This window comes from Montipora capricornis, unplaced genomic scaffold (assembly GCF_036669925.1).
Source record: "Montipora capricornis isolate CH-2021 unplaced genomic scaffold, ASM3666992v2 scaffold_118, whole genome shotgun sequence".
Lineage (NCBI taxonomy): Eukaryota > Metazoa > Cnidaria > Anthozoa > Scleractinia > Acroporidae > Montipora > Montipora capricornis.
The window spans coordinates 43,576-54,840 of NW_027179882.1; the positions used below are offsets into that span (position 1 = coordinate 43,576).

Here is an 11,265-nt window from a genome sequence, read left to right on the forward strand (position 1 = left end):
GCGAAAACCACAAAGTGGTTCTTCTAAACACAATGCACAAATTTCGCAAATTGCTGGTTATAATTTTGGGTTATTCCCTTGTTTGTCTCATGAAGAGCGCCTTCGTCGAATGCGATTCGCCTACATGTTCAAAGGATTCTCAACGTTGTCAACACGGATCCAAAATGTCTGCGATTCCGGTGCGAAGCTCTAACCAACTGAGCTATGAAGCCACTGACGTTGGGAGCTGGTCATTTGCGGGTTCTAATGGTCCCGTGAGGAATGAATCAATGATGAAATGGTAAATGAAATGAATCATATGTGAACTGCGGATATGAAATCAAGTGAAGCTATGATCTTCGCAGTTATGAGAGCAATTTTTGCAATTGCGTAGAGAAGCCTGAAAAATTCAGGACATCAACGGGGTTTGAACCCATGACATCGCGATTCCGGTGCGACGCTCTAACCAACTGAGCTATGAAGCCACTGACGTTGGGAGCTGGTCATTTGCGGGTTCTAATGGTCCCGTGAGGAATGAATCAATGATGAAATGGTATGTGAAATGAATCATATGTCAACTGCGGATATGAAATCAAGTGAAGCTATGATCTAGAGCGTCGAACCGGAATCGCGAGGTCATGGGTTCAAACCCCGTTGAAGTCCTGAATTTTTCAGGCTTCTCTACCCAATTGCAAAAGTTGCTCTCATAACTGCGAAGATCATAGCTTCACTTGATTTCATATCCGCAGTTCATATATGATTCATTTCATTTACCATTTCATCATTGATTCATTCCTCGCGGGACCATTAGAACCCACAAATGACCAGCTCCCATCGTCAGTGGCTTCATAGCTCAGTTGGTTAGAGCGTCGCACCGGAATCGCGATGTCATGGGTTCAAACCCCGTTGAAGTCCTGAATTCTTCAGGCTTCTCTACGCAATTGCAAAAATTGCTCTCATAACTGCGAAGATCATAGCTTCACTTGATTTCATATCCGCAGTTCACATATGATTCATTTCATTTACCATTTCATCATTGATTTATTCCTCACGGGACCATTAGAACTCACAAATGACCAGCTCTCAACGTCAGTGGCTTCATAGCTCAGTTGGTTAGATCGTCGCACCGGAATCGCGAGGTCATGGCTTCAAACCCCGTTGAAGTCCTGAATTTTCCAGGCTTCTCTAAGCAATTGCAAAAATTGCCCTCATAACTGCGAAGATCATAGCTTCACTTGTTTAGATAGTCTTATGGGTCGTATCCTTCCCATGATACACAGCACGTCTTTGCATTGTTGGGGGAGTTGTAGATGTTGCGTCCGCTTGCCTACAATTGCCAATGCAACACTATCCAACATCTGCAGAACCAAAAACTAGGGAGTTGTTGAGTCCTTTTGCACGGGGCTTAAGTCTAACAAGGAAATATGAAACGGAAATCCGATTTGGATCTTGCGCAAAGCAAGCACAAAGTAAACTTGAATCATTTTAGCAGCTTGCATTGAACGATACTGAAGACAATCTTGAAAGAGAAAGTCGACAAGCATATGAAAAGGAAGAAAATCACAAATCAACAAATTGCCCTGTGCGAGGCAGACAGTTACACAGGCGGAAATGAACCATCTAAGCAATAGAGGACGTTTTCCGTTTTTGAATTCCATAGCCTCATCTAAGTTGGGAGAGTTCGCAGAAAAGTCCTGTATTGCTTTTATAAAATATTTCTCAAACATAATTCCGCAAATAAGGGAAAATGCTTTTTTTTTAACTTCTTGATTGAAAAAGATTTTCTTCATAAACGCTCATATTTCCTACCAACCAATCAAAACGCGCGTCTGACAACACATAACCAATCAAAATTCGTGTGATGTCACAGCCGTGTTTCCATACTCTCATCTAAACACAGCTATTGACTAATGAGAGTGCGCGTACTATCCTTATTTCTTTTTTATAAAACCATAGTTAGTGATAAAGCAGCTCCCGCCAATGACGAATTTACATGCGTATGATCAGATAATGTGCTGAGCTTGATAACTGAATAAAACAAAACAAACAAGAAAGTCCGTAAAGGCGCAACCTAAACCACAAAAACTTGTTACTTGGAATTTCCCAGAGGAAATACCGAGTTGAAATTTTCTCCTCGTTATTGTTATTTTCCTTTGCGTTCATTCACAAATCGCCTTTGGAGGCTCTGAAGCATATGTGTCAGTTCTAAGCAGCTTGCGCATACGCAGAAAAACGTTAACGAAAGCACATGGTTTAGTGGTGGACATGCATGGAGAAGAAAGAAGTATGAAGTCTATGTTATCAATACGCTAACTCCAGATAGAGCGGTTTTCAACTGAGTGTCGCGATCGAAAGTAATTGGCGAATTGCTTTGGTTTTTATTACTTCAATCAGTGATTGGTTCAAAGTTCTCGCGCCATATTTCCAATCAATCAGAAGTGAAACCAAAACCAATCGTGGCTCGTGCGTGCACATTTTCCCCCGTTTTGTGTCGGCTACGTGTAATTACTTCGAGCTTTGATTGGTTTACTGGATTGTGGCCGTCCTTTTTGATTGGCCAAAGTAATTACTTTGGTTTAGGCTTTACGACACTCGATTGAAACTCTCTCTACAAATGCACACGCCGTTCACGGTAGATCCACACAGGACAGGTCGGTCCGTGGACTTCACAAGAGATCAATTTACCAGCGAACAATTTTGAGAGAACTTATCGAGAATCATGCTAAGCGTTCGTCAAATGAGCTATCAAAGCTATTTAACTCAAGAAGCATCACGTGAACGTGAACCCAGCAGAACACCAGTAAAAACTCTTTAGCGTCTGAATAAGTAGATTAGAAAGGTTAGAAATTGTCTTCTCTAAATTGTACTGTTATCTTAGAAACCCGGATAGAGAACAAGAAAATTAAACCATGTTTCTATTTGTGTGCTCTGGGAGTCTTCATTCAGGTTTACATAAGGTAGGATATCGAACTTATCAATATTTATCATGGCTTTCTTATAACAGACAGGTGAGTCTTTACACTGACGACTAAGAGCCATTTACCGAATCACTGTAAATTTAAATTGATCATGAGTAGAGATATAGAAATGAATCCAGGTCCTACTTCAGCGCATGTGGACCCTACAAAAACAATTACAGCACCATATAGCCAAGGCAATGAATTGGTATTTGGACAGTATGCAAGACAACAATGCATTGCGTTAAGTTTGTGCTCTTTGATTTACAATCACGCACAAGGAATCAAATCTGCTAATGATCTTGCTATAATTATGAATACTGGAGATCCGTTGAACTCAATTTTATCACGTCACAATTAGCCAGACCATCCTTTTTAATGTAGACAGAATTACCAACAATGTTAAATGTGTTTGAGTCTGACTATCAACTAGCTAGCATACAGTCAACGCTACAATGGCACTTTACATCAAGAAACTACAATAGAGGGATATCAGTACTGAACTTCTCTAAAAACAGCCGGCTTTGAATCACTGATATTTGAAAACTATACCCAGTTTGTATTAACAGTGACAGTGGGATGTATTCACTATATTGGTGTTGCTATGGTTCGTAGAACGTAACTTCTGATATGAAGATTTCGTTCCTTAATAATAATTTGATCTCTTTGGATATCTTAGCTGAAAATTGACGGGTCCCAAAATTTTAGGGAATGATGTCTCCATTTCAGAGATTGCCACAGGCTAAACGTTACCGTCTAAGAAAATACCAATGTGAAATGGAACAGCCAAATGTCGAATGGAACAGCTAAGTCTGAAATGGCACAGTCCATGTGGGGTCTGACGTCAAGAACTACTTAAAATTTGGCGCGAAAGCAGCTTGTTTACAACCGGGATTTCACCTGCCCTTTGTACAGTTCGGTAAGTTTGCTTCTGCTGATTTTCTGTTAAAATTATTTACTGCCTTCATTACAGAGTTTCGTCGTCATGCCTAAGGAAGCATTGGTAAATTAATATTAACAGGAGCTCATGAGCTCCAGATATCAACTGTAGTTAGGATTGAAATGTTTACACACGCAATTGCAAATGCATCATCGTCTGCCATGATTCCTCATGTGGCAGGGTTTCCACAGTCTGACTTGTTTCGTTGAGCGGCCTTTTCGCTGTAGACACTGGATTTTATCGGTTTACTTGAAAGTATTATGATCTTGGAACGAAATGGTTCGATCAATCGGTCGGTGTCACTGACTAAACTAAAGCTAAACATGATCATGATCTTGACTGTTTCGTCACACGTTTTATTCTCGATAGCTTCTGTTTACGATTATGTCACCTTCCAGCTCTATTCACTTATTTTAAACGCTACATAACGGTGTAGTTGTTTGAAACAAAAGTATAAGATAAGATTTGATAGCGGATCCATCAGTTCACGGAATTTGGTATATCGGTAGTAAGATAAGAAACGCAAGGATTGAGAGGCCACACTGATTATCTTCCTGTGTGAAAACATGTATAGAACCTCTTGCCCTTACAAGGAGATCTATTTTCCTTTTGGTGGTTGAAATATTTGAGATCGTTTTTGTTATCCTCGAACAAAAATTCCCTCAAAAAAAAAAGGAAATAAAGAAGAAGAAGAAAGAAAAAAAAACCACAATATTCTCCCGCAAACAGTTCTCGCATGGAAGTTGAAAGATGTGAAAAAGAAGTGAAATAAAAGTCAAAAAGGTATTCTGTACACTGGAAATCGTAACAGAAGTTAACCTTGGCTTCGCTTTCTCAGTTAGGTGGTCAGTTGGAGTCTTAGATATGCTGTAATGTGACTACGTGATGCAGTTATGAGCTAGGCTGTCAGTCCTTATTTGACTTTGTGACTGCGTACTGCATTTCGAGTCAAAGATTGCTCACCATAGTCTCCAGTAGCGCAGTAGTTACAACATCCGACTAGATCAGTGAGGGTTGTGGGTTGAAATACCACATGGAATTCAGATATTTCCGATTTCCAGTGGGGATGTAATTGCATCATATAACCATATATTGGGCATTAACCAAGCCCTCTCCCTTGTGTCATATGACGCGAGGTGGAGTTTGGGGTCTGGATCATGTGCAAACATGCTCTTAAAAATCGGCATAAACTTGATTGCCTCTCCGACATTGACTTTTCTCGTTGACAGCTTTGACACTGCGTATATGGAAGGGAAGCAGCAACTTCTGACGGCTTTACATCAAATCATCGCTGACTTAGAAACAGTTGGTGGTGATACAATTCCCGATATGGGCTTGGTAGGGTTGAAACTGGAGACCCTCGGTGAGGCCGCCCTGCTGAACGGTGACATTTCTTTAGTAGCAATTGACTTGATTAATCAAGCGCGTCAATTATGTATAAGTTCTGGCGCCTATTCATCTTATCGTTCCTACGAAGCTCCTGTTTTACGACAAGAAGGTCGACGAGGAAGACCAAAATTTGATATTACAGAAGAGCAGCTGCTTTTCTTCAGAGGTATGTTAATATGGAACTCATCTCAATGTATAAATCTGCATTTAGTAAAGTAGCTTATAGGCAGGTACACTTAAAAATAAAAATAAAAAACCGAGAAATATTATACATTTTCCAGACTGGCAACCCAGTAATTAGACTTTTTGCAATTGCAAACCTACCAAAACACTACATGGGCCGCTGGTTTAAGATGTGGTTCTAAAATAAAGTGAAGCGACTCTTCACTGTATCTGGGAGTTAGCGTATATATTCCCCTCAAAAAGTCTAATTACTGGGTTGCCAGTCTGGAAAATGTATAATATTTCTCGGTTTTTTATTTTTATTTTTAAGTGTACCTGCCTATAAGCTACTTTACTAAATGCGGATTTATACATTGAGATGAGTTCCATATTAACATACCTCTGAAGAAAAGCAGCTGCTCTTCTGTAATATCAAATTTTGGTCTTCCTCGTCGACCTTCTTGTCGTAAAACAGGAGCTTCGTAGGAACGATAAGATGAATAGGCGCCAGAACTTATACATAATTGACGCGCTTGATTAATCAAGTCAATTGCTACTAAAGAAATGGCACCGTTTAGCAGAGCGGCCTCACCGAGGGTCTCCAGTTTCAACCCTACCAAGCCCATATCGGGAATTGTATCACCACCAACTGTTTCTAAGTCAGCGGTGATTTGATGTAAAGCCGTCAGAAGTTGCTGCTTCCCTTCCATATACGCAGTGTCAAAGCTGTCAACGAGAAAAGTCAATGTTGGAGAGGCAATCAAGTTTATGCCGATTTTAAGAGCATGTTTGCACATGATCCAGACCCCAAACTCCACCTCGCGTCATATGACACAAGGGAGAGGGCTTGGTTAATGCCCAATATATGGTTATATGATGCAATTACATCCCCACTGGAAATCGGAAATATCTGAGTTCCATGTGGTATTTCAACCCACAACCCTCACTGATCTAGTCGGATGTTGTAACTACTGCGCTACTGGAGACTATGGTGAGCAATCTTTGACTCGAAATGCAGTACGTAGTCACAAAGTCAAATAAGGACTGACAGCCTAGCTCATAACTGCATCACGTAGTCACATTACAGCATATCTAAGACTCCAACTGACCACCTAACTGAGAAAGCGAAGCCAAGGTTAACTTCTGTTACGATTTCCAGTGTACAGAATACCTTTTTTGACTTTTATTTCACTTCTTTTTTCACATCTTTCAACTTCTATGCGAGAACTGTTTGCGGGAGAATATTGTGGTTTTTTTTCTTTCTTCTTCTTCTTTATTTCCTTTTTTTTTTCAGGGAAATTTTTGTTCGAGGATAACAAAAACGATCTCAAATATTTCAACCACCAAAAGGAAAATAGATCTCCTTGTAAGGGCAAGAGGCTCTATACATGTTTTCACACAGGAAGATAATCAGTGTGGCCTCTCAATCCTTGCGTTTCTTATCTTACTACCGATATACCAAATTCCGTGAACTGATGGATCCGCTATCAAATCTTATCTTATACTTTTGTTTCAAACAACTACACCGTTATGTAGCGTTTAAAATAAGTGAATAGAGCTGGAAGGTGACATAATCGTAAACAGAAGCTATCGAGAATAAAACGTGTGACGAAACAGTCAAGATCATGATCATGTTTAGCTTTAGTTTAGTCAGTGACACCGACCGATTGATCGAACCATTTCGTTCCAAGATCATAATACTTTCAAGTAAACCGATAAAATCCAGTGTCTACAGCGAAAAGGCCGCTCAACGAAACAAGTCAGACTGTGGAAACCCTGCCACATGAGGAATCATGGCAGACGATGATGCATTTGCAATTGCGTGTGTAAACATTTCAATCCTAACTACAGTTGATATCTGGAGCTCATGAGCTCCTGTTAATATTAATTTACCAATGCTTCCTTAGGCATGACGACGAAACTCTGTAATGAAGGCAGTAAATAATTTTAACAGAAAATCAGCAGAAGCAAACTTACCGAACTGTACAAAGGGCAGGTGAAATCCCGGTTGTAAACAAGCTGCTTTCGCGCCAAATTTTAAGTAGTTCTTGACGTCAGACCCCACATGGACTGTGCCATTTCAGACTTAGCTGTTCCATTCGACATTTGGCTGTTCCATTTCACATTGGTATTTTTGGCGGTCCGGCGAAGTGTTGTATGTCACGCAAAGGGTTAAATCGTTTCTGGTCGCCCCAAACCATTTGTTTTTTCTCTAATTCATTTGGCATCGGGGAAAACCATTTTTTCCTTTGCATAAACCATTTCATATTTAGGTCGATCCGTTTCTTTAGTGGACTGTAGCATTTGAGTTCCTTTCAGACCATTTGTTGTTTCGCTGCGCCGCTTATGATTACGCTAAATCAAACGTCAATTTGTTAAACCGTGTCAGATTACATTGAATCATTTGCCGATACCGTGCCCCACTTGCGTTTGGACTGTTCCATTTTAGACTTGGCTGTTCCATTTGACATTTGGCTGTTACATTTCGGCGGTTCGGCGAAGTGTTTTATGTCACGCAAAGGGGTAAATCGTTTGTGGTCGCCCCAAACCATTTGTCTTTTCTCTACTTCATTTCGCATTAGGGAAAACCATTTCATATTAGGGCGATTCGTTTCTTAGTGGACTGTAGCATTTCATTTCTTTTCAGACCATTTGTTGTCTCGCTGGGCCATTTTTGATTACGCTAAATCAATCGTCCGTTTGTTAAACCGTTTCAGATTACATTGAATCATTTGCCGATACTTTGAACCACTTGTGTTTTTTTTTCCTTAATTCATTTCACATCAAGATAAACCATTTGTACTTTGCATAAACCATTTTCATGTTAGGTGGATTTATATACATACCATATGAGTCATTTGTTGTCTCGATAAAGCATTTGTAATTACACTAAATCAATTGACCTTTCGTTAAAGCGATTCATATTACACTGAACATCGATGGACTGAACCACGTCAAGTTAAGATAAGCCATTTATTAACATCACACCGGACCGTTTGGTGACACACTATACCAGTTCGTGTTTGGAAGATGAACCGATCTTTATTTGCATAGAACGGTTTTAGTTAGTCTCTTCCGTTTTAACAGAAATGACTAGACAATTAATATCTTCCTAGTTCGTTTACTTTTTGACTGAACCATTTGACAAAAGGCAACACGAGTACTTGTATTTAGGCTGCATCATTTCTAACTCATTTAGTCTCTTCTGCACTACGCCAATGAACCAATTGACATTGCTATATTCCTTTGACAAACTTGGTATTTTTGGAGGTGACGGCCGCCCATAAAAATGACCCTACTCTTCGCTTTCACAGTCACTAAAGATCCCTGTTGCAAACGATTTCATTGGAATCTATGTCCTCACTCGGCTTTCGTACTCTTTTCAAGGCCTTCTTTGGTGTCAATATCACGTGGAATGCTCAAACCAGCAAACATTCTTTCATTTGCTCCACTGATCATGGCTTGTTCCTTTCGTTTTAACTGAAGTCAGTATCGAAGTTATAGGCGTCGTCGCTGTCTACCATGGCTTCGATACTGCTCACCGCTGACAAAGAAGACAAAAAAACTCTTAATGCAAATCACCACGATAAAGATATTTTTGGAATGTTTCATTCACTTTTGGGCGAGTAGAGCTATGTTATGGGCAAAGGATAACAGACCCACCCAAAACGAATGCGTCTTTTCAAGTTCCCATTTCAAGCTCCACAAAAGACATTATTACCATGGAAACGACTGCGACCCACGATTGCGCACGTACTACGGTCTGGATAAGAGCTGCGATGTTCACGCTGTTATCTTAGTCGTAACAGAAATGGTTCTACCATTTCCATCGCCGGTTGCAGCCTTTCTCTCGCAGGCGATAGGCATAGACTGATGACCACGAACGAGTGTGGATAGGAAGTGATTTAGCAACAAACAATAAGCGCCAAAATTCCGAAATACAGAAGCATACAGTACATAAATGGTCTCAAGATGCTTAACGGTGGCTCAGTTGGTTGCTGCGGGAGATCGCGGGTTCGAACCCCGGCCGGATCAACACTCAGGATCTTAAAATAACTGAGGAGAAAGTGCTGCCTTTGTAATTTCATCTGCAAATGGTTAGACTTTCAAGTCTTCTGGGATAAGGACTATAAACCTTAGGCCCCGTCTCACAAATATCTTCTATGTTCATAAGTTCCCTGTGGGACGTTAAAGAACCCATGCACTATTCGAGAAGAGTAGGGGATAAAGTTCCCGGTGTTGTGGCTGTCCTGTTCTCTCCAGCAGAAGTGGCCGGCTTGGCGATGATGTCTCTAAAAAGGCTTGTGGTGTATGAGACCACCTAAGCAGAAACAGTCACAAGTCAAAAAAGGACTTTCCCGAGTGCTGGAAAATGTAGATGTAGATGTACCAAACAATGTGTGGATATTGTTTGGAAACCGCGGTTTCCGCATGATTGGTTGCGTTGGCTTAAGTAATCCTCAAGAAAAAAAGTTATTCTGCTGTCGCTTATCTCCGGTTACTGTACCATGAAGCGACTAGGAGTATTTCTACTCCCCCCTGGATGGGATGCAAGTCCATCGCAGGGTTACCCCCAGCATTACATTCGCCGGCCCGTGAGAGTAAAGTGCCTTGCCCAAGAACAAAACACAATGTCCCTGGCCATTACCCGAACGCTGACCACTCGATCCGGAGTCGAGCGCACTAACCCATGAGGCCACGGCGCTTGGGTGGAACTAAAGGACTTTTTAATTCCAAAGATCTGAATATTAATTCTCCCAACTGACGGCCATGCATTCCTTTATGTTTCAGTTGTGGGAATTTTTGATGATATATCTAGCCCAAAAAAGCTCTGGTGATAAATTTCTTTATTCTCGGGATCAGTTTGCTTAACAATGTATTGAGCCTGTGAGGAGACAATTTATATCGATCACTCTTGGGAGTCGAAGGGTTAACACTGTGCAAAGCACGTCCTTTGCCAGGGCAACGTTGACCGTCTCACCTTGTTTTCTTCTTTCTTTTTGTTGCTTCTTAAAAAACTAGAACCAATCAAAAAAGTCGAAAGTTAGTTCGTTTATCGAGTTCTTCTGTAACAAATCATTGGCTCCTACCTTTTTCCTCTCTTTGTTGGTCTGCAAATTGAACTCGTTGACTTCGTCCGCTTTCAGTCCGGTTTCGGTTTTTGTAAGAGACTGCGTGACGGCTTTTTCTGTCTTTAAAAGGACGGTAATGTTATCTTCTGGGTCTGAAAATCAAATTCGCAATCACGTTAATATTGGTAGAGGGTAAATAGGCCATTTCCGAGTTCATGTCTGCCTCCTCTTCAAAGCGAGTCTAAGTGCGAAGTTTTTCTTATGAAATTAGTTTTCATTTATATGTAAAGTAGAACTAATTACCATTACAAAAACTTTGCATTTAGTCTCGCTGTGAAGAAGAGGCAGACATGAACTCGGAAATGGCCTATTACGTGGCATCTGATTAGCTTAGGGAGGACAGGTGATAAACATCGGAGGCCCAAACTTAAAGTACATGCCAGCGTTCTTCGGGGATATTTGTCTTCTTCTAAATGGCGTAACGCCAAAAGCTAATAATAGGATTGTGGCACCAATTCCTGAGCATTTAACTAATCTCCATTTTGACCCAAACCAAGGGCCTGTTTGAAGGTTCGTGACTTGACCATCGGGACAGAGAAAAAAACAATCAAACTAAATCATGCACTGGTCAACTGATAATCCCCTTGCCCCCTTCCCGACCAGAGCAAAGATTGGGGAAAGCCCTTCTCATGGTTCCTGTCACAGCAAAACCTCCAGCCCCGATCTTGTGATCAAATCCCCACTCCCTCTGGGAAACAAAATTAGC

General features: G+C 40.9%; 1 long non-coding RNA gene across 1 annotated transcript; it reads right to left on the bottom strand.

Moving 5' to 3' along the window:
• Positions 1-7,936: 7,936 nt before the first annotated feature.
• On the bottom strand, positions 7,937-10,645 carry LOC138034381 (uncharacterized). Its single transcript, XR_011128916.1, has 3 exons — positions 10,518-10,645; positions 10,409-10,445; positions 7,937-8,971 (listed from the first exon to the last, which is right to left on the bottom strand). It is a non-coding gene; the product is annotated as an uncharacterized lncRNA (long non-coding RNA).
• Positions 10,646-11,265: the final 620 nt, after the last annotated feature.